The following is a 20,840-nucleotide window of genomic DNA, read 5'->3' as shown; positions in this document are numbered from 1 at the left end:
GCCCAGGCTGGTCTCGAACTCCTAGGCTCAAGCGATCTGCCAGCTTTGGCCTTTCAAAGTGCTGGGATTAAAGGCGTGAGCCACTGTGCCCGGCCTGTTTACTCTTTTTTTTTAAAATGCATCCAAATGACTGAATCTCACACACACGTGGGGTGAGCCTGACCTATAACACAGGTGGGGCCCCATGTTGACTTTTGTGGGCCTTGGACAATTTGGCCTTTGTGAGCCTCTTCCTCCACGAAAAAAATATTAAATTAAATTTTACCACTGCATTGGTATAAAGACAAATATAATCCAAGCTAGGTTCCATATTATATGTTCCTTATTACTATGTTCATTTTTTTCTTCTGTTTTAAAAATAAAGTTAAAACAATTCCATGGGCCACTGAAAAGTATCACGGGCCCTGAGCACTGTGACTAATGAATAAGTCAGCTCTACGCCAGGACCTATTGATTTTCAAGCTACTCAGCATTCTAGTCGTAAGTCAGAGAAAAGAACTTCTGGGACTTTCTTGCCAGTAATAAAGATCTGCAGTAAGAAAACCATTGTTTTACCAGTTAGCAAAGCACTGATGAACTCTGACACAAGCAAAGTAATCTCGACTCTATTAAAATACTATTTGTCTTTGTAATAACTTTGAGTACTTCGAGAACAGTTCAGTGTTTTAAATATTTATGTCTCCAATAAAGCAATAGTATTTTGCGAGTTAAAGGCAAGGCTCTAACCCATTGTTGCACTTAAGCTTTTAATTGTTTTACATTATTGCTTGGTTAAAAAAAAAAAGAGACATGGTATAAAATTGAAAGTATAAGCTTTTCTTTTTCTTTTTTTTTTTTTTTGAGACAGAGTTTCACTCTCGTTGCCCAGGCTGGAGTGCAATGGTGCGATCTCGGCTCACTGCAACCTTTGCCTCCCAGGTTCAAGGGATTCTCCTGCCTCGCCTCCCAAGTAGCGGGGATTACAGGCATGAACCACCACGCCTGGCTAATTTTATATTTTTAATAGCAAAGGGGTTTCACTATGTTGGCCAGGCTGGTCTCAAACTCCTCACCTCGTGATCCACCCCACTCTGCCTCCCAAAGTGCTGGGATTACAGGCATGAGCCACTGCACCCGGCTGAAAATATAAACTTTTTTATCAGTAAAAAGTGATACCACTGTGCTTACCAGACTAAATTTTTTCATCTATTCCTAACACTCTAGTAAGCATTTGATGTATGATTGAGTAGCAGTAGTTTACCATCACAGGCCTTGACAAATAGTTGATAATGTGGTCAGAGCCTGATAAATTAAAGTACTTAGGAAAGAAACAGAGTAAAATAATTGCCTGGACCTAACAGAAAGGCATATCTCCTCTTCCTTCCTTTCCCTTTTAGTGTCACTGTGGTTTTTCAAGAACCACCACCACCAAATTAAAATGAGATTTTCAATCTTAAAGAAAAGTAAGTTTAAAAAAAAAGCACAGAACTTTTCTAGCCAATGAAAAGGATTTAAAATATTACCTAAAGACGAATTCAATAACACCAGAAGGCCAGTGGGAAGAAATGCCTCTGAAATGGGTCATGAGCAATTACACTGATTCCATTGTGAGTCTTTGTGTATGTTAATCTGTAGTAGGCAGTTTCTTTAATTTTTTATCCTTTGGCAACAATATTTGTCATTATTCTATACAAAATAAAGACTTTTGTTTTGTTTTGTTTTTTTGAGAGAGAGTCTTGCTCTATCCCCTAGGCTGGAGTGCAGCGGTGCAATCTCTGCTCACTGCAACCTCTGCTGCCCTGCTTCAAGTGATTCTCCTGCCTCAGCCTCCTGAGTAGCTGGGATTACAGGCAGGTGCCACCACGCCCAGATAATTTTTATATTTTTAGTAGAGATGGGGTTTCACCATGTTGGCCAGGCTGGTCTCAAACTCCTGACCTCAGGTGATCCACCCACCTTGGCCTCCCAAAGTGCTGGGATTAGAGGTGTGAGCCACTGTGCCCAGTCTAAAGACTATTTGGGAATAGATTTTTCTGTTTTAAAAAAGAATACAGGGCTGGGCGTGGTGGCTCTCACCTGTAATCCCAGCACTTTAGGTAGCCGAGGTGGGTGGCTCACTTGAGGTCAGGAGTTCATGACCAGCCTGGCCAACATGGTGAAACCCCATCTCTACTAAAAACACAAAAATGCGCCACGCATAGTGGTATGTGCCTGTTATCCCAGCTACTTCAGAAGCTGAGGCAGGAGAATCACTTCAAATCGAGAGGAGGTTGCAGTGAGGTGAGATTGCACCACTGCACTCCGGCCTGGGTGACAAAGCGAGACCCTGTCTCAAAAAGAGAAAAAAATGACTACAGTAGCTCCTCTAATAGGTCATTTCACTTTCTGCAGTTTCAGTTTCCTGCAGTCAACTGTGGTCTGAAAGTATTACAGTATTTTGAGAGACAGAGAAACCATATTCACATAACTTTTATGATAGTGAGTTGTTATAATTGTTCTATCTTATTATTCATTGTTGCTAATCTTTTACTGTGCCTAATATAGACATGAAATCTTATTATAGATATGCATGTATAGGAAAAACAGTTCATATAGAGTCAATACTATCCATGGTTTCAGGCATCCACGGGGTGCTTGGAACATATCTCCCACAGATAAGGGGGACTGCTATACTTCAAAATCGAAAAATCTGACTTACAGAGCACACTTATACAAAAATACCCAACAAACTGAAGTTATGAATACGTTAAGCTTTTAACATGTTTCATACTGAAGTGGCAAAAAAATGAAAAGAGCTCACTTGTATAGTTGAAACCTTTTCAATGTCTTCACCCACAGACTCTTCTCATCAGTCTTCACCTGCAGTAAAAACAAAAAATAAATTGCTGTTTACTTAAATATTACTTTTTCAGAATTCTTTTAATGGAACATGGATGAGCTATCACGGCTAATTTTAAGTGGTTTAAAAGGAAGACTAGATGCCCAAAGGCCAGGATTTTCATAGGAAAAGGCCATATCATGCTACTGGACTGTAATAGGCCTATAGCAATAATGATAAACATTTAATTCAAAAATGAAAAGATTCAAGGATGTGGTATTAGAAAGTTACTGATGTCCTATCATCCTTGATTTTTCCCTTTCCCTTGAAATACTCTGATAATTCAAAAGGAGACGTGAACATACAACAGCTCTGTAAACAAAGGAGTTCAGTGACTTGCCAGAAGCCAGGAAGAATTTCCTCCAACAAAGGAGAGAGAAAACTCGAGGCCATGAAGCAGGGAATGGAAGGAGAGGCTCTGATTTCAGTCCTTGTCCACCGCAGCATCCCTAGCTCCAAAACACAAGTCCTCCAACAACTGCCTAAGGCCACAGCCACTCTTCCCTGAGTTCTTACTTTCCATCAGTGCAAGAGAGTTGAGGGGTCAAGCTCATTGGGGTGAGGCTTACATCTGGTGAAATTTGGGACTGCAATTTTTCTGGTCACTGTTTTGGTTTTTCTTTTTTTTTCTTTTCTTTTTTTTTGAGACAAAGTTTTGCTCTTGTCACCCATTCTGGAGTGCAATGGTGCAACCTTGGCACACTGCAACCTCCACCTCCCAGGTTCAAGCAATTCTCCTGCCTCAGCCTCCCAAGTAGCTGGAACTGCAGGTGTACGCCACCACACACAGCTAATTTTTTGTATTTTTAGTAGCGTCAGGGTTTCACCATATTGGCCAGGCAAGTCTTGAACTCCTGACCTTAGGTGATCTGCCCGCCTTGGCCTCCCAAAGTGCTGGGATTACAGGCATAAGCCACCGTGCCCAGCCTGGTCACTGTTTTTAAAAAGAAAGAACCACAGACATTTCAACATTTGCAGAGTTTTAAAATTAAAAAAAAAAAAAGTGCTTAGAAATTTCTCAGCTGGGTATCTTCATGAAAAAAAGTTACTCAAATATATTCCAGTTGATTGAGGGATGAATCAAAAGAAAAACTTCAGAGTGAAATGGTAGCTACTCAATAGCACTGGTAGGGAATATTAAAGGCAGGCACAGAATGTGCTATTATTATAAAAACAGCCCAATTAGAGTGCTGGCTTCCAAAATTTTTGGAAAAAAATAAAAACTTAATAAAAAGCGTTACTATAATTAGCTCCACCTAGGTCTGAAACCCTAGCTCAAATCATCAAAAATGGGGAAATGGGTAGGGATAATGAAAATTAGCTAATTTTATTCTGCATACGAGGAGTAAAAACAATGCAGTTTCATTTGTAACACGAGTACTTTTTCATTGAAGGGAATAAAAAAATTAAATGTTTAAGCTCAGTTAAGTCTGAAATAAATATGATATAGGCAAGACAGAAATAAAAACAAAAGCAAGATTCTGTGATTTAAATATTTAAAAACCAGTAGATGGTTCATTGCAGAATGAAATACTTCACGGGCAGGTTTCTGACAAATTTGGTCTTAAAAATCCAACACAAAACTAGAATTATTAGAGGACTATATCACAGAAATGGAAAGGATGAAAAAAATCATGAATACTATATAAAAATATCCTGTGAATAAATTCAAACCTTTCATTGGAAACAGTTTTATAAGGTGATATTTAATTATCAACACTGAACCAAAAATATAAAGGCTAAACAACTAATACATATGGTTTACCTCAAGGATTAGATAATTCCCAAACGATATGAAAAGCTTTCAAGATAGAGGAAAAATGAGGCTCCCCAATTTGATAAAGCCAGCACAAATCTGGTAAGGTACAAAGAGAGAAAAGAGGCATGTTTGACTTAGATAAGATGTAAGAGCCCTAAATTAAGTGCTCAGAAAACTCAATTTCTAGTATTCAACACATCTACATAGATAAGATTTATTCTATAAATATTATATAAATAGATCCATTACGCCCTATCAATAGGTCACAGAAAATCAACACCTATTCTTATCTTTCAAAGATGCCAAAATGGCATGGGGTAAACTCAGCACCTACATATGGTCATCTCTCAGTGCATGGAGAAATAGGATAGTTTACCATGATTTTTAAGAAGACCTGAAATCAACAGATATTTTTATTAAAAGTCAGGAATAAAAGATGTTCACTGGTCAACAGTGAAAGAAAATGAACTGCCAAATTACCTCCATCAGCAGGTGACAAGGTCGAATACCTAGAAAGATACCACAAAAGAAACATCTTTTTAAAACCTATTAGAAATAGTAAAGGTTAAGATCATTTAAAACAAGCTATTTAAAAAGCACTGGTTTTTAATCCAGTGGCAGAAATGATGAGTCATAAACAAATGAAAATGAAGACAGTCTGAAAATAGATCATATTCAGAAAAATAATGCTTAAAGAATCTATATAAAAGACATTTAAAGTAATCTTTAGACAATGATTCCCTCCTGAGAAATGATGAAAAATGCAAATGTATTTTTTTTAAAAAAAGAAAACAGCATCGTCTAGTCAGGAAATTCAATATGAGGTAAACCAATGAATTTATAATTTTGGTTATTATAGGAATATGAGAACAGCAAGAGGGCTTTTACAATCAGCAATGTTTATTTATAGGCGAATACTTGAGAACCTCAGAGGTTGTTCTATAAATTCAAAATAGGATTTTAAAAAAATTAAGAATATTTGATTATCTGGCCTTAAGTGCAAAATCCACTAATATATTATACTCAGGACATTAAATCCAAATAGAATTTCACGTCAAAACAAAACTTCATTACACTTCTGAAGGTTGGGGAAGTGTTAAAAATAGCCATCAGTGTTATATTTGTGAAGAGAAAATACTGACTGCACTTCACTGAATCACGGTGAAACAGGTCACATTTTATTGCTTTTGGCCAAAGAACAATGCTAAACTTATAGTCCACACTATAAGCAAGGTGATGTTTAAAATAAGTTATATGGGCAAAACACAACTCATGTGAGTTTGAGTATAAAAATAAATAAAATGTCAGGGTTGATTTTGTAAAAAGGAGACGAATGTATCACCATGTCCTTTTAACTACAGTGTCTAAAATAAACTTACCTTTAATTTTAGACAACAGACTCAAACTATGTGTTCTGACAATAACTGTGGATCAATTCTAGTTATTCTAGAATGAATGTTAACAACAATTACCCACGAAAAAGACCAACCTTGCTTTTTATATGCAGGACAAAATAAAACGCCATTGTTATTCTATGTGACTAGGTAAAGTGGCTTTTAATGGTCTGAGTTAGGTGTGGCTTAAACAAGAATGATTTAAAGTCATGTCTGATAATAACACTTCTAAATATGATACTGACTATGCAAAGACCCAAAGCATAAACATTTTCCCAAAAATGTCAATTGTTTGATATATAGGAGCCCGATACATTTGTTCATAAGCACAAAATGTGTTATTTCTTGAGTAAAACACATGAACTTTGTAAAAGAAACAAAGTGAGGGGAGAAATCCATATAAGGGGCTACCAGAAATGACAGGACTTCAGATCAGTGTCGAACTGTAATAATGCCAAAAGGGTAAATCTATCAATGTTCCTCCCATGAGTTTCCAGAAAATATGATTTAAGTCAGTAACAAAGATGGTCAAGTACACGAAAACAAAGGGAATATTTTTGAGGGGATATAAAATCTGATCAGGTAGATCTCAAAATAATCTCTATTTGGAATAGATCCATGCTCCTGCTCCTACCTGCCATCCTGAAGAGCCATGTCACATCTGTCCCTTCCAATCTGGGAATGTCAGCTAGGTAACTTGTGACTCTACATCCACTGCAACATAAAAACCTCTTTCTTGCTTCTACCTGCCCTTCTTTGAGCTGTTTCATTTCATTCATAGACATCAGCAAGTAACAATGGCTTGTGTAATACAAACTGGCTTCTATGAAGTGGGTGGAATAACATCATCTGTTGGTTTTGAAGCCTGACATCCATCTACCCTCCTTCTGGCATTCACACCAACATTTTCCTCTCCTTTGCCCTACTCCCAGCCTATGTGCTCGGAATGACATTAATTAGGCTAAGCCATTCATCATGTTTCATCCCCCTAATTACTGTGATTAGTTCATGGATTGGCACATGGCCCACACCAGACCAATCAGGGCCACCGAGATCTAATTTTTGGGTTTTATGAAGAAGGAAACAGAACTTTTCCCCACTATTAGATAAGAACAAGAGGGAGGAGAGCTGCTGCAGCCATCCTGCAAACACATAGGGTTCGAGGATAAGCCAACATGGAGAAACCCCATTCTGATAACTTTTGTGTGCTTTTGAACTGTAAAACAGGCTTGTACATACACTATTGTGACTTGCTTTCTCTCACTCAATATTGTGTGAGATCTCCCCATGTTATTTTGCCAATCATGTAGTTCAACTGTTTGTACGGGTGGATAGTATGTTATTGAATAATTTGTGGTATATTTGTATGTTCTAGTGTTTGGACCTGTACACTGTATCCAGTTTGGGTTTTTTTCCTACTAAAAGCAATGCTGTACATTTCTTCTGTATTCATGTGCTGGAGATTCTACATTGTATTTATCTGAATTGAAAGTGTTAGGCTGTTCATCACACACATGGTGAACTTTACTGGTAATGCTAAAGTTTTTCAAGAATTGTACTAATTTACACTCCAGCCAAAGTGTGTAAGAGTTCCACTGGCTCTACACTACATTATGGCCAACACTTGATGCTACAAAATTGTAATTATAGCTATAGCTATTCTCCTGGGTGTGGAATGGTATTGTTATGGTTTAAATTTGCATTTTCCTAACTACTAATGAGGTTGATGAGCATATTTTCATATGCATTCATGTTTCCTTCCCTGTGAAAAACCTGTTCATGCATTTTGCCCATTTTCTACTGAATTGTCTTTTTCTTATGAATTTGTTGGAGTTCTTCATGTATTCTTCAATATATAAATCCACAGGTCTGTTATGGATTATGATTTATCTTCACTCTCAACAGAGGATCTTAAATATAATGCAGTTACATATGTCTATGGTTTAATGATTTTTGTCTTGTTTAAGAAATTCTTTTCCTATCCCAAGGACATGAAAATATTCTTATATATTTCTTTTAAACACTTTGTAATTTCACATGTAAGTCCTTGATCCAGTAGAAATTGATGACTGTATATGTGTGAGGCAGGGATACATTTTCATTTTTTCCATAAGGATAACCAATTACCCCAGAGTCACTTACTAATTTATTCTTTCCTCTTATTTGCAATGCACATCTGTTACATATTAGGATTCTATAGAAATGTGGGCCTGTTTCAAGATTACTATTTTATTGGTCTAACTGCTTATCCCTATTGGCAAAATCACATTGCCTAAGTAACTATGATTTTGTAACAATATAAATAACATTGGTAAATCCTTCTACGTGCTTCTTCAGAATTATTTTGGCTACTTAAGAATCTTATCTTTGTTCTATATAAATTTTAGAATTAACCTAAGTTCCACCAAAAGCATGTTGAATTTGATTGGAGTTGCATTAGATCTACATATGAGAAAATCAACATCTTTATATTATAATAATGATATTGTCTATGAACATGTTACCTCTCCACACTATTTAGATCCTTAAAAATAACTTCCAATGAAGTTAAAATTATTCCATTTTCTACATAAAGGTCTCATGGATCTTTCACGAGATGTATTTCTAGGGATCTTTTTGTTGTTCCTGGAGAAGTTATCTTTTAAAAAGTATCCTGATTTTTTCTAGAAAGGATATTACTAACTTAAAAGAATATATTTGGAAATACCAAGAAAAGTTGCAAAAATAAGAAGAATACAAAAAACACTGTCGGCCGGGCATGGTGGCTCATGCCTGTAATCCAAGTCAATTTTAATTTCTAATATGATATATGCAAATGGCCATTTCTTCTTTTGAAAGAAAAAAAAATACAGTGGGTGTCAATCACTTAGGGGGGAAAATCCTAGAATTTGGAAGTGGAAACCACACAGGAGAGGTACAAATCTTTTGGTAACTGCTATTTCTTAGTCTCCTAACCAGTACATATACAAGTTTTACTCATCATTTGATTCAATTATGTAGTGAATGCCTGGTATGAGCCAGGCACTATGCAGGCATGAGGAATTGTAAAGTGAATGAAGTATGGTATCTTCAAGAAACACAGCTCACATTTTAGAAAAGCTACATACATCAAGCAGTTTTTAATCCATTGAATTGTTTTCAGTGGTGCTTTGACAGATATATCAGGAAAGATTTGTCAAAAGAAAGGTTCTCCCCACTCAATCCAGATATTGTATATTACCTTTGCCTGTCTCATCAGGCACCACATGCTACATGTAAATACAATTTATGAAATGAGTTGAGCTTTTAAGATGAGTTCAGTTTCCAGTTTGTATCAATTCCTAGGTTCCACAGGACACACACCAATATGAGGCAGGATTGATTTGAGGTTCTTACTACATTATTAAGATGTGTTACACTGAAAACAGATGCTTCTAGAATCTGGGCTAGATTTCATGGTAAGTTGACTGTGAGCTTTTAAAAAGGAAACTAAAAGCAGACAAACAACAAGAACCCAACACCAAATTTTGACGGTCCAGACCTTAGATTTTTACTATTTCCTATTTTTTTTTAAACAGACTAAAAATTGGCATAGTTAGCTGGCAAAGGATAATTAATTCTAATACTTAGTTAGAGATGAGGCATTCCAGTAGGTGACCTCTTCCTCATATTCCCTGGTATTTCTCTCTGTTTTTCATACTTACAGCAAAGATGCCCTCTTAATAAAGAAAAGCTGGCCAAAGAACTGGGAATTCCGTCACTATTTTCCTTGAGTTTTTAAAGTTGGAGGGGATGCTGGGCAAAAATGTAAAAAGTAGGGAATGTTTCTTCAATGAATGAGCTTCACTTAAGTACTGCTACTATTACAGGTGCTGTTATAGACAGTAGGGTTACATAGAAAAATACTAAGCCACTGCCTAAGACATCAGGTTCTTGAAGGGATACATACCAGGACACAAACTGGATAGCAGCTATATCACAAGTGCTGTAATACAGTTATCAACGCTTTTACTTGAGCAGCCTGTGCTATCCTAAAATGCCTTGAATGCATCCAACATTTGAACACCAACAGCATACCAGTGCAGGTGCTAAAGATGTAGCCATGATTGGGACAGATTCAGTCCTTACTGTCACGGGATCTTTAGCCAGTGGGATGGCTGGCACAGCATTAAAGACAATGCCCAAAGGCAACTGTAGTTATACAGTAAATTTCTGAAAGCATAACAAAATACAACTTTGATATTAAAATTTGGGTCTTGGTAGCATACTGGTGGAGGAAAATTATGGGTAAGACAAGACTTTCCAGAGATACTCAAGTCCAGGCATAAATGGGGAAAAGGAAGGCGATTATGAAAGTTAGCAAGGTTTTGGCAGATTCTACACGTAATAAAATGGAGGAAGCCACAGAAACTGAGCAACATTTTCTAAGCAGAAAATATTTATAAGCACCACCTTTGACAGAGTTCAAGAGCTTCTTTCAATCTAGGTCAGTAACTTCAAGCAATTCAGAATGTGTTAACAAGCAGTGAAAATGAATGTTAATTAAAATAATAAAATTCCCTCAAATGAACAGAATTCAGATGGCTGTGGTTTCCAAAGTTGTACTGTCTCACATGTCAAACAGATTTGATAAAGGGAAACAGGATATTAGATTTTTTGTGCCACTTATTTAATAAACTAATATTTTAGGAGATAACTTTAAAATCTGAATATGCATTCACCTATTTATTTAATGGTGAAGCACAATTTTTTTAACCAGGCTTCTGTAAAAATATACTTTATTCAGGCAACATATGGAAAAAAGTGTTACATCACTTGAAAATGTTCTATTTAGAAAGGTAATTTCCTTTTGCTTTTTTTTTTTTTTTTTTTTTTTTGCCTTTCCACATCAGTCAAGTAAAACAGGCTTTGACATATTGGTTTTTAAAAAAGAGAACTTCCAAATATATCACAGAGTTTTTACTTAACATCTATCTTGAGGCTATTTCAATGAACTTTCAGTTTCAGGGGAGGGAAAAAGGAAACATGAATACGAAGGGCTGGCTTCCAATAAAACGTTTTACAGCTACTACCAAACGGTGATTTATTCATCCACACGTTCCACGGCACTACAGCCACTAGTACTTCCTGGAAACCTTTGGTTTTGCTAACATGGACCATTTTTACTTCTAAAAAGATGGTAACTGTTAAAATTGAATAATGTAGCACATGAGGAAAATAAGAGAGAGACAACTGACATATGTAAAAACACCTTGCCATTTTCAATCTGGACTTGAGAAAACTTTTACTTTCACTAAACCTTCATTAGCATATCTAACATGTGCTTACATGGTTATTTTGTCGATCTTAAAATGGTTCAAAACTGAATATGATTACCATTTCAAAAATCTTTCATAGAATCTGAACCTCGCAGATCATCTCTTCTGCATAATATTTTCGCTTTCCTTCACGGAAGCCATTAGGGTTTTCTTCAATCTATCTTGCCAGTTTAGACTATATTAAACTTGTTTATTTTAGAATAATTTTATTTAGAATATAGATATATACGGTTTCTAGTTTCTAACTCCATGAACAGAGTAATATTTCTTCAGATTCTGTTTATGCGCATGTTCAGTCAAGGTATCTTGACTACATAAAAGGTAAAAGAGCCTCTAATAGTGGGGGCATTTGGCTGTGTGTACAGTTAAACCCAGATTAAAGGGCAGGACACTCATAGTGCACAGATGATAAGCTAGAGCATTCTCTAGCCACAAGTTTTTCACTATGAAACTGACATTTAGTGTCCACTAAAAAACTGACATATAGTACTCCTGCCATAAAATTAGTTAGATTTGCACTTTCTGATCTAAATATTCAGCAACTATAGGTATTTCTTTAACATCTGTCCCCAACATTAGACCACAGGAGACCCCATTTCTCTGTGTACCACAGCATGCCAGATGCCCAGCACATGGCAGATGCTCGCAAATAATTGTTAAATGAACAACCAAGTAGAATGTGCTCACTGGATTTAGTAGCATGAGGTCAATGAGAGCAGTTTGGGGAAATTGTAAGGGCTAAAGTGGAAACAGTTCAGGGTGATGAGTGAAACACCATGTATCTTACACAAGGCCTGAGGGGAGGGAAGTAGAAAGAGCTATTGTGGGGTAGGTATTCCAAGCAGGGTTTTACGTTGGAGAGTCCGGATGATATATAAATAGAGACAAGATAGACCTTTTAGAGAGGAAGGGGTTGAAAATACTGAAAAAGGAAGAGTAAGTCAAATCATCCCTGAAAAGACAGGAAGAACGAGGATCCAGAGCCCAGGACCCAGTGTTAATTAAGATGGGGACACACTTGCTGTTATGACAAAGGCAGGAACATGATGCTTCTTGGTAGATTTGGTGGCAGGCCATGGCCCTGTGTGTTCTCAAGCGCTTTCTATTTGTTCAGAGAAGTAGAAGTCAAGATCATCTTCTGAAAAAGTTGGGCAAGGCTGCGCATTTGGGAAGAGCTGGGAAAATTATAATGAAGTCATTTAGGAGAGTCAGTCATGAGCTGACTAGAAAAAAACAGAAAGTCTGTCAATATCACATTCTGCACCATCAACAATCAGGTGATAGGTCCAACTGGCAGGATGCTGGCCTGGGCATGTGCTTAGCAGACAGCAGGTAGGGCCAGATGGGTAACCCTACAGGGAAAGCGGTGGCTTTGGAATCGAAAGATTTGGGCCCAAGGCCAAGATCTGCTATTAATGAGCTGTCTGACTTGGAGGAGTCATTTCACTTCCTTAGGCTTTTACCATTTACAAAATGACAGTTGCATAAAAACTTCCAAGGTCCCTTCCAGCCCTAAAAGGAATCTTTATAAAATAACCAGCAAATTAGTCTAATGGCAGCACCACTGATACCGGACAAAGGTTCAGAATTGGACAGGAACCATAATTCCTGCCTGGTCCATGGCTCCACTGCTTTCTGACATGCATTACACAAGACCTCCCCTCTGCTCTGCCTCCTAGTCTACTTGCACCCTGCCAGCTACACGATAAGCATGATCATATGGAGTTCTTTGCTTCAATCCTTCCAATGGTCCCCATCGCTATGTAGATGAGCCCAGACGCTTCAGGCTAGCCCAGGAAGCTCTTGGTCATCGGTTCCCACCCACCTGCCTGCCTCATTGTCACTGAAATACTAACTGCAAAACTGTTTTTCAAAATAAAAAAAAAAAAAAAAGGATAGGGAGAGATTTGTTAAAGGACATAAAATTACAGCTAGACAGGATGAATAAATTCTAGTGTTCTATATCACCACAGATGACTATAATTAACAATAATATGTAGTTCCAAATAGCTAGAAGGATATTGAATATTCCCAACACAAAAAATGATAAAATGTTGGAGATGATGAACATTATTATGTATTCCATGAGTATGTTGTCAATTTCTTAAAAATTAAAAAAGAAAACTAGAGAAATACATAGCATTGTAAAAAATTAAAGCATTAATAAGGGTTATTCAAATCCTTTAAACATACCCATTCTCTATTCTAGTGGCATATATATTGTCTTGCTATTTTAAGACAGTTCAATTTTAAAACACTGTACTCAGAGATTGGGGCCAAGCAGGTCCCAGCAGCAACAGTGAAAATTTTGTGGCTGGGTTAAAATATACTAAAGTGAATTCTTTTCACTTTCTAAGGTGAGTACAATATAAGTTAAAGCCTTCCCAAAAGAAATGGGCTTTCCAGAGGAAGTGAAGACAGAATATAAATAACATTCCCCATTCATTAAAAGAATGGTATTCAATGATGTTTACACATGTGGTTCTCACTCTTTAAACTTAAGTCTAAATATACTTTTAAAGCTGTAGGTAAAGTAGTAATTTACTGAAGCCAAACCACAAAGAAATTTCAGGAATGCATGCAGGTTATATAATTCCATTCCCTGCTATATAAAGAGAATTCTAATAGCTTCTATTTTGGTCATCTATTCACTAATTTTGACTTAGAACTGAATTTTGGAACATAAAATAATTTGAGAAATTAAGTTCCAGTCTAATCAAGTTTCTAGGTAAGAGGTAGAAATGTAAGCTCCCCACCACTGAACAGCAATTGTTACACAAGAGGTACCTGGCAAGGGGGCTGCTACCCGCCCCCAGAATTCTCCATCCTCTCCCTCTCATGGTTGGGAATTTTCTTGTCCTCTTGACACCTTTATTTACCTTCACTTCAGAAATTCTACACTAGCAGGAGTGACCCTGGCAAGAGAGGGAGGGGCAACGAGAAGAAAGGTTCAAGCAAGGGTCAATGAATGTTAGGAGAAAATCAGCTTCTGGCTGAGTGGTGCGGGGGAGGGGTGGCATTCCAGAACCTTCTGTGTACTTGAGGTGGAAGGAGGGCAATCGGACTAGCTTTTATAGAAGACTTGGGAGATGGAAGGAAACACATTAAAAAACGACATGAGATGCAGGAGGTAGGAAAGACTAAATTGTTCCAAGGAGCCATAAGACACCTAACTTAGCCGGAGCTGCGGCCTTGGTGGAAACAGAAATACATTCTATCTAAAATTTAATAAATTCAGTATGTGCTTCTCATGCTGGAAAATAAAAATTCTAAGCAATCCAAGAAGATCATCATTGAAGAACAATACCTTCTTAAGGGCCAGGGCAATATCCATAGACATTCACACTTCTTTCATGGAAAGAATAACGAGAATGAGAAAGCGCTCAGATTTTAAACAAATAAGGGCCAAAACATAAATCTAATGGATTAAATAATGGCATTTATATGGCTAAGCCCTCATTCAGTAGGCTGGAAAATTTAAGCCAAGAAAATCTGCAGAACATACAACAAAAAACAAAGAGAAGGAAAATAATAAAGGAAGAATCGGTTCCAAGAGGTCTAAAATCCACCTACTCGATTTCTAGGTGAAGATACATTAATATTAGTGAGGAGAAAATATCCCAAGCTAGAGAAGACTTCAGATTATAAAGCTCAAAAATAAAAGGACTGATGACAAAAAGATAATGATGAAATTTCAGAACTAAGGATAAAGCAAAAAGTCCTATATGGTTCAAAGAGATAAAAAGACACACACCCATGCACACACACAATCAACTATGTTGTAAGTCTAACATCAGACTTATTGGCTACACTAGATTGTAGGTATCAGAGGTGCAATGCCTTCAAAGTTCAGAAACAATAATTTTGAATCTAGACTGAAATAATCAAGTGTGAAAACAAAATCAGACATTTTCAAACATGCAATAACAGTGCTTACCGTCTACGCATATTATACATCAAAAGTTATTCAAAGGGAGTAGCCTACCAAATGAAAAAAGGAATCTAAGGAAGAGGACGACATGAAATACGAAAACAACAAAAACAAAAACAAAAAAACTCCGTAAAAGCTAAATATAACCCCAAAGCAGAGAAATGTCTATAAAGAAGTGAAGCTGGCCAGGCGCGGTGGCTCAAGCCTGTAATCTCAGCACTTTGGGAGACAGAGATGGGCGGATCACGAGGTCAGGAGATCGAGACCATCCTGGCTAACACAGTGATACCCCGTCTCTACTAAAAATAACAAAAAAATTAGCCGGGGGTGGTGGTGGGTGCCTGTAGTCCCAGCTACTCGGGAGGCTGAGGCAGGAGAATGGCATAAACCCGGGAGGCGGAGCTTGCAGTAAGCTGAGATCCGGCCACTACACTCCAGCCTGGGCAGCAGAGCCAGACTCCATCTCAAAAAAAAAAAAAAAAAAAGAAGAAGAAGAAGAAAGAAGAAAGAAGAAGAAGAGAAGCTACTGGGTAAATCTCCTTCAAGTGGCGACATTTCATGACCCATGATGGGAGTTCTTTCTCTATGGATCTAATTCTATTACTTGTCTCCACAGTGAATAATATTTGCATAATGGCTTTAGGTTTTCAGAAGCCACTCAGAGACAAAACAAAAAACATATTCATAGTTAGGCTATAGAAATAAGAAATAAGTGTATTAACTGTGACACTGTAATAGTCAGAGTCTAGCTAATTGGGAGGTCACGGGTAGGGTAGGTCCCTCTTGGGACCAAGGGGGTTCCCGCATATGGGACTTTCGGAGCTAAAACTGGGAAAGTCCTGTGTAAACCAGGACTAGTTTGTCATCTTAGTAATAGGGTAGAAGAAATGAATAAAGGATGCTAATATCATTTTTCAGACCAAGGTTCAATAGAAGCTTTAGAAAAGATATAAGTTGGTGACAAGACAAATATAGCAACTGTTAGCAGTGACTATACTTGAGGAATGAGGTTTTAATATTTGATTTCACCCTTTCCAAACTTTAGATTTTTAAAACAATACATCCATTTAGAGCACAATGGGTCATCTCTGATTCACGAGGCATCTAACGTCTAACAAAGAGAATATTTCAAAATTAGGACAACCTAGAACTCCAAACATGTGAAGCCAACTAAAAATGATTAAATAAGAGATTTTTATCTAAACTCTGATATGAAAGCAAGGGTATAAACAAACCAAGGACAGGAAGATCTGCTCTCCTGTCCAGGGGCCATGTCTGTACTATTGTGAAGGATGAATGATCACAGAAAAGGACAAGAAGAAGACCCTAGTGAACCAAAAAAAGAAAAAAAAGGTGGGGGGGAACCAACTGAGCCATGTTAATTATAGTAATAAGCCATTTAGATTCCACATTGCCACTACAGCTACTGCTGGAGAAACCAGAGTTCATCCACATCAAAATGGCTCAAAAGACACAGTGCTGTTTCTCTCTCCCTCTCTAAAGGTGTGGCTGCGTGTGAGTGTCATGTATTACACTAGCTTTTTAAATAAAAGTCATGAGTTACGTACAATGATCTGGCCATTTTATGGCAAAACTGTTACTTATAGAAAAAATTCAAAATAAGGGTCTTTTCATAAGCATTAATACTTTGAAGTTTGTGTAATGACCCTGAAGAGGTATCTATAAATACATTTTTTTTTTCTTTAAAGAGAACTCAAGTCTTAGGTATGCTGACTCCACAATTATTTGCACAGGAAGCCATTAACTTATCTGCAAATAATAACTCACCATAAAGATAATAATTGTTTCATACCCTTCAACTCAAAAATGCCTCTGTTAACACCCAAAAGATATGATGTTTATTTTCAATTCAAAATAGAAAAAGCCCATAGTCGTGCTTTCTGTAAGCCGCTAGTTACCAAGCATATAATCAACACCCATTATGAGTGTCGTACAGTGCATGAAACCAGGGGCCTTAATATATTAAACTGCTTAAGGAGTCCCTGCCAGATCATTGCACATCTATCAAGTTTCCTTTTTTTAAAGATACACAGTGTTTTAAAACCATACCTGAAATCAGGATGTAGCTCATAATTAACATGAACATTTAACAGTTTATTTATGCTCCTTGAAAAGTTAAATCAATTATCTGAAAAACCCAGAGTCTAGCAACTAAGAAAACCAAAAAAATGCTACATACACAGCTCATTGGAAATGCATGTGATAATAACTAACATAACTGAACTCATGAAAATAATTTTTTATAAACGTGGCTCCAGGTAAGCTGAGATAGTGTCCTATAAGTGAAGACAGCTGAAATTAGAACCATTAAAAAGAACAAAATTAGCCCAAAGTAGATGCTTGTTTCCCCATTTTCAACTACAATTTACACTTAGTGTATCCACAAATTCCCAAACAAGAAACAACAGAACTACACTCCTAAAATGTCCACCCATGACTTCTCTATTTTTCATTTTAATTACAAGACTATTAAGATTCCCATTCAGTTATTTCAGGGCATTAAAAACATTTCAATGTCCTTTATCAAGAGCAAAATTTGCAACACACAGTCTCCACAACTCCAAAAACAAAATTTAAAAAGAAAAAAAGTCTGTGAAAGCTGCAATTTACTTGCTCTCCAGGAAGCTAATTGGAATGTGCCAGAGTAAAGGTAATGAAATGATGTAAAGCATTTGTGTGAAAGTCAAAGCATTCTGTGATAAGCCTGTTAAGGGTAGGAACCATATCTGCCCCTCATTTTCACTTCCTTTGGTTCCTGGTGATAGCTCTATTGAATATTCAAATTAAACAGATTTAAGAACTAATTATTTTTCCAGAAGAGTCCCTTAACTACTTTAACACCTGGATTGTTTTAAGTTTCTACATCCCCCAAAAATGCTCCCAACTCTTCTTGGAAGAATAACATCCTGTAAACTCCTACCCACTCCTACTCTGAGGTCAGCTACAAACCACAGCCTTGTAACTTTCAGGCAAAGATACTGGTGTCTGTATGAATCCACAAGCATGAAAATGATGATGTATCTCCAAGCATTTGTTCTATTCTCTACAAAATCAAGCTTTATTGTTCATTTGTTTTATTACTTCATTACTTTAATGGGTTTTCTTTCAGAATTAGGCTTAGAGCCTGGAACTGAAAGTTAAATTTTTCCATATGTCTGAATTTCAACCATTGGCTCTAATGATGGGGAATCTATTTTCTCTTTCAGTTGAAGTATTTTGGATGTTGATTTTTATTCACTTAACTCTTTACAAAAAATGCTTTATCCCAAAGTTGAGTTTCTGACCTCTATGCACTTTTCAAGTTAGTCTTGAGTGTGTTTTTTTTTTTTGTGGAAGTCAGTGTGGCACTGGATAACATACTGAGGGCATACGATTTGCCTCCTGAGCTTCCCATCCTTTTTCTCCCCAACTATTGTTTTAAAATTTCACCAACTCCATCAAGCTCTCCTAGCCTACCCTAGGCCACACATTTTACTACACCATAAAACCATTCTCACATTGTTTTCTACCTCCCATGTGGCTGCTTGATCACAGTTTTTTTTTTTTTTCTTTTTTTTGGGGGGGGGAGACAGAGTTTCACTCTTGATGGCCAGGCTGAAGTGCAATGGCTCAGTCTCAGCTCACTGCAACCTCCGCCTCCTGGGTTCAAGTGATTCTCCTGCCTCAGCCTCCAGAGTAGCTGGGATTGCAGGCACCCACCACCAAGCCCAGCTTTTTTTTTTTTTTTTTTTTTTTTTTAGTAGAGACGGGGTTTCTCCATGTTGGTCAGGCTGGTCTCCAACTCCTGATCTCAGGTGATCCGCCCACCTTGGCCTCCCAAAGTGCTGGGATTACAGGCCTGAGCCACCGTGCCCAGCCTCAACTTCACTCTTCTTCCCCTCCTCCCTCAGGTACAGAAGAGGGACAGTCAGAACTGCAGAGGGGCAACCTGGTCACCAGCACTCCCCATCTCGGCCATACACTGCTGCCTCCCACACATCCAAACTCACCCTCTGCACTGGCTCTCAGCTTCCACGTAGGATGACACAATTGATCATCCCTAACAAGCTTCCCCTTTAGAGTCTACGTTGCCTCTCTCCTCCCCTCGGCCATTAGTATCTTCTGCCTCAACCAAATTGGTTTAGGATCACTGTTTGTGACCCTCTCCTTCCTCATCTCTGACCCCAGTCAGGCTTCTAAGCCCTGCAACACCTCTGAGATGACTGACGCCCCCATCGTCAGAGGCCCCTGCATCTTTGTCTGCAGCTGCAGCCAAAGCCTCCAGACTTATGTTTCCCAGTGCCCAGAGAGCAGCTCCATGACAGGCTCTCGGCTAACCCTGTTCCATCTAAAGCTCCGCATTCTACCTGATCGCCACCAGCTTCACCTGCAACTCGGGCAAGTCTCAGGATGCACAGGCCAGCAATACTGAGCTGCCTGGAACCATTTCTGCCCAGACTCCCCCTTCCCTGCTGCCCTGGACTGACTGGGTCCTTCCAACCCATGTTTACCTGGTGACTCCTCTCACCCTGCGAGACCCACTTCCAGCATTCGTGACCTCCATCTGGATGGCATCCCTGAGCCGGCACTTCCAGATGACACTGTTGCCCTCTGATTAGACCAGTGATTTCCTCAAGTGCAGAAATTGGGTCTCAACTTTGAAACTCGAGACCCATTGTCATTATTCAAAAATGTTTAACTGAATGATGAGTCTTCAAAGGAGAGCAAATTCGTTATTTGGTTGCTCCCAGACATAAAGTGTGCTTTCAGCTTAGTACAAATAAACAAACGGGGTTTTAAAGAAAGCACTGCATAAGGTATTTTCATAGAACAGTTTAAAAGCGAAAATACAGAAGTCATTAGCAAAATACCAGCTAAGTTAGAAAGGGGAAATTCACATGAAATCATACTAGAAATGTATGCAAATTTTAGTCTTTGATCCTCAAGCTTGTTTCCCCAGAAACTTTTTGGCAAATTAAACCAGTGATTAGTGACATGTATCATTTCATGGCACAAGGTCTTACAAAGTGTTCTTTAAAACATCACTTGAAGGTAAAGTTCTCCTCAGTTACCCGCTCCTTGTCTTTTAACTATCCGTATCCTTTCACCAAGACTGCCCATGTAAGAATAAATGTTTGTGAAATTATTCTCTCCTTCGTTTTTTGCTCCTGAGTAATGGCTCTAGGACATTTGTTACCAGCCTGCACGTGTTCCTGCCATCCTGTTGAGAACAGGACATGGAGGAAGAGGGAGAGACCAGGTAGAGGGGTATGGCCAATGCAGGCAACACTCGCCTGGGGGCCTCTGCAACCTGCCTACCTTGCCCAGGACCAAGGCCCAGGCCACCAAGTCTGACTGTCCTCCATAGGCACCCGAGGCCGGCCCTGAGAGCAGCCCTCTGTGTGTCCAGTTGGCCAAAGCTGATGATAAAAGCAGACAGAGACACACTTTGGAAGAACTCTTTAAATTTGCTTTTTAAGTTATAAAAATAATAACTCCTCACTGTTTAAAAAAAAAAAAAAGTCCAGAGAATAAAGAAAAGCAAGGAAAAACCATCACTTGTAAGCCAGAGACAATCATGGCCCATACTCTGGTGATTTTT

The 20,840-nt window shown here is 38.1% G+C and overlaps 1 protein-coding gene across 5 annotated transcripts in view; it reads right to left on the bottom strand.

Moving 5' to 3' along the window:
* LOC105489034 (pleckstrin homology and RhoGEF domain containing G1) overlaps positions 1 to 20,840 on the bottom strand; it is a 243,534-nt gene that overhangs the window by 189,598 nt on the left and 33,096 nt on the right. For 2 of the 5 annotated variants that reach the window (XM_071096614.1, XM_071096610.1), the window contains exon 2: positions 2,780 to 2,838. The gene's annotated coding sequence lies outside the window, so the exon portion shown is untranslated. Of the gene's footprint in view, positions 1 to 2,779; positions 2,839 to 4,622; positions 5,059 to 5,096; positions 5,126 to 19,749; positions 20,665 to 20,840 lie in introns of those variants that run through there. The other 3 variants (XM_071096612.1, XM_071096611.1, XM_071096613.1) reach the window with 3 other exon arrangements.

The sequence above is a fragment of the Macaca nemestrina genome, chromosome 5 (genome assembly GCF_043159975.1).
Source record: "Macaca nemestrina isolate mMacNem1 chromosome 5, mMacNem.hap1, whole genome shotgun sequence".
Classification (NCBI taxonomy): Eukaryota; Metazoa; Chordata; class Mammalia; order Primates; family Cercopithecidae; genus Macaca; species Macaca nemestrina.
The sequence above is the reverse complement of the archived record's forward strand: the minus strand, read 5'-3'. Positions and strand labels throughout refer to the sequence as shown.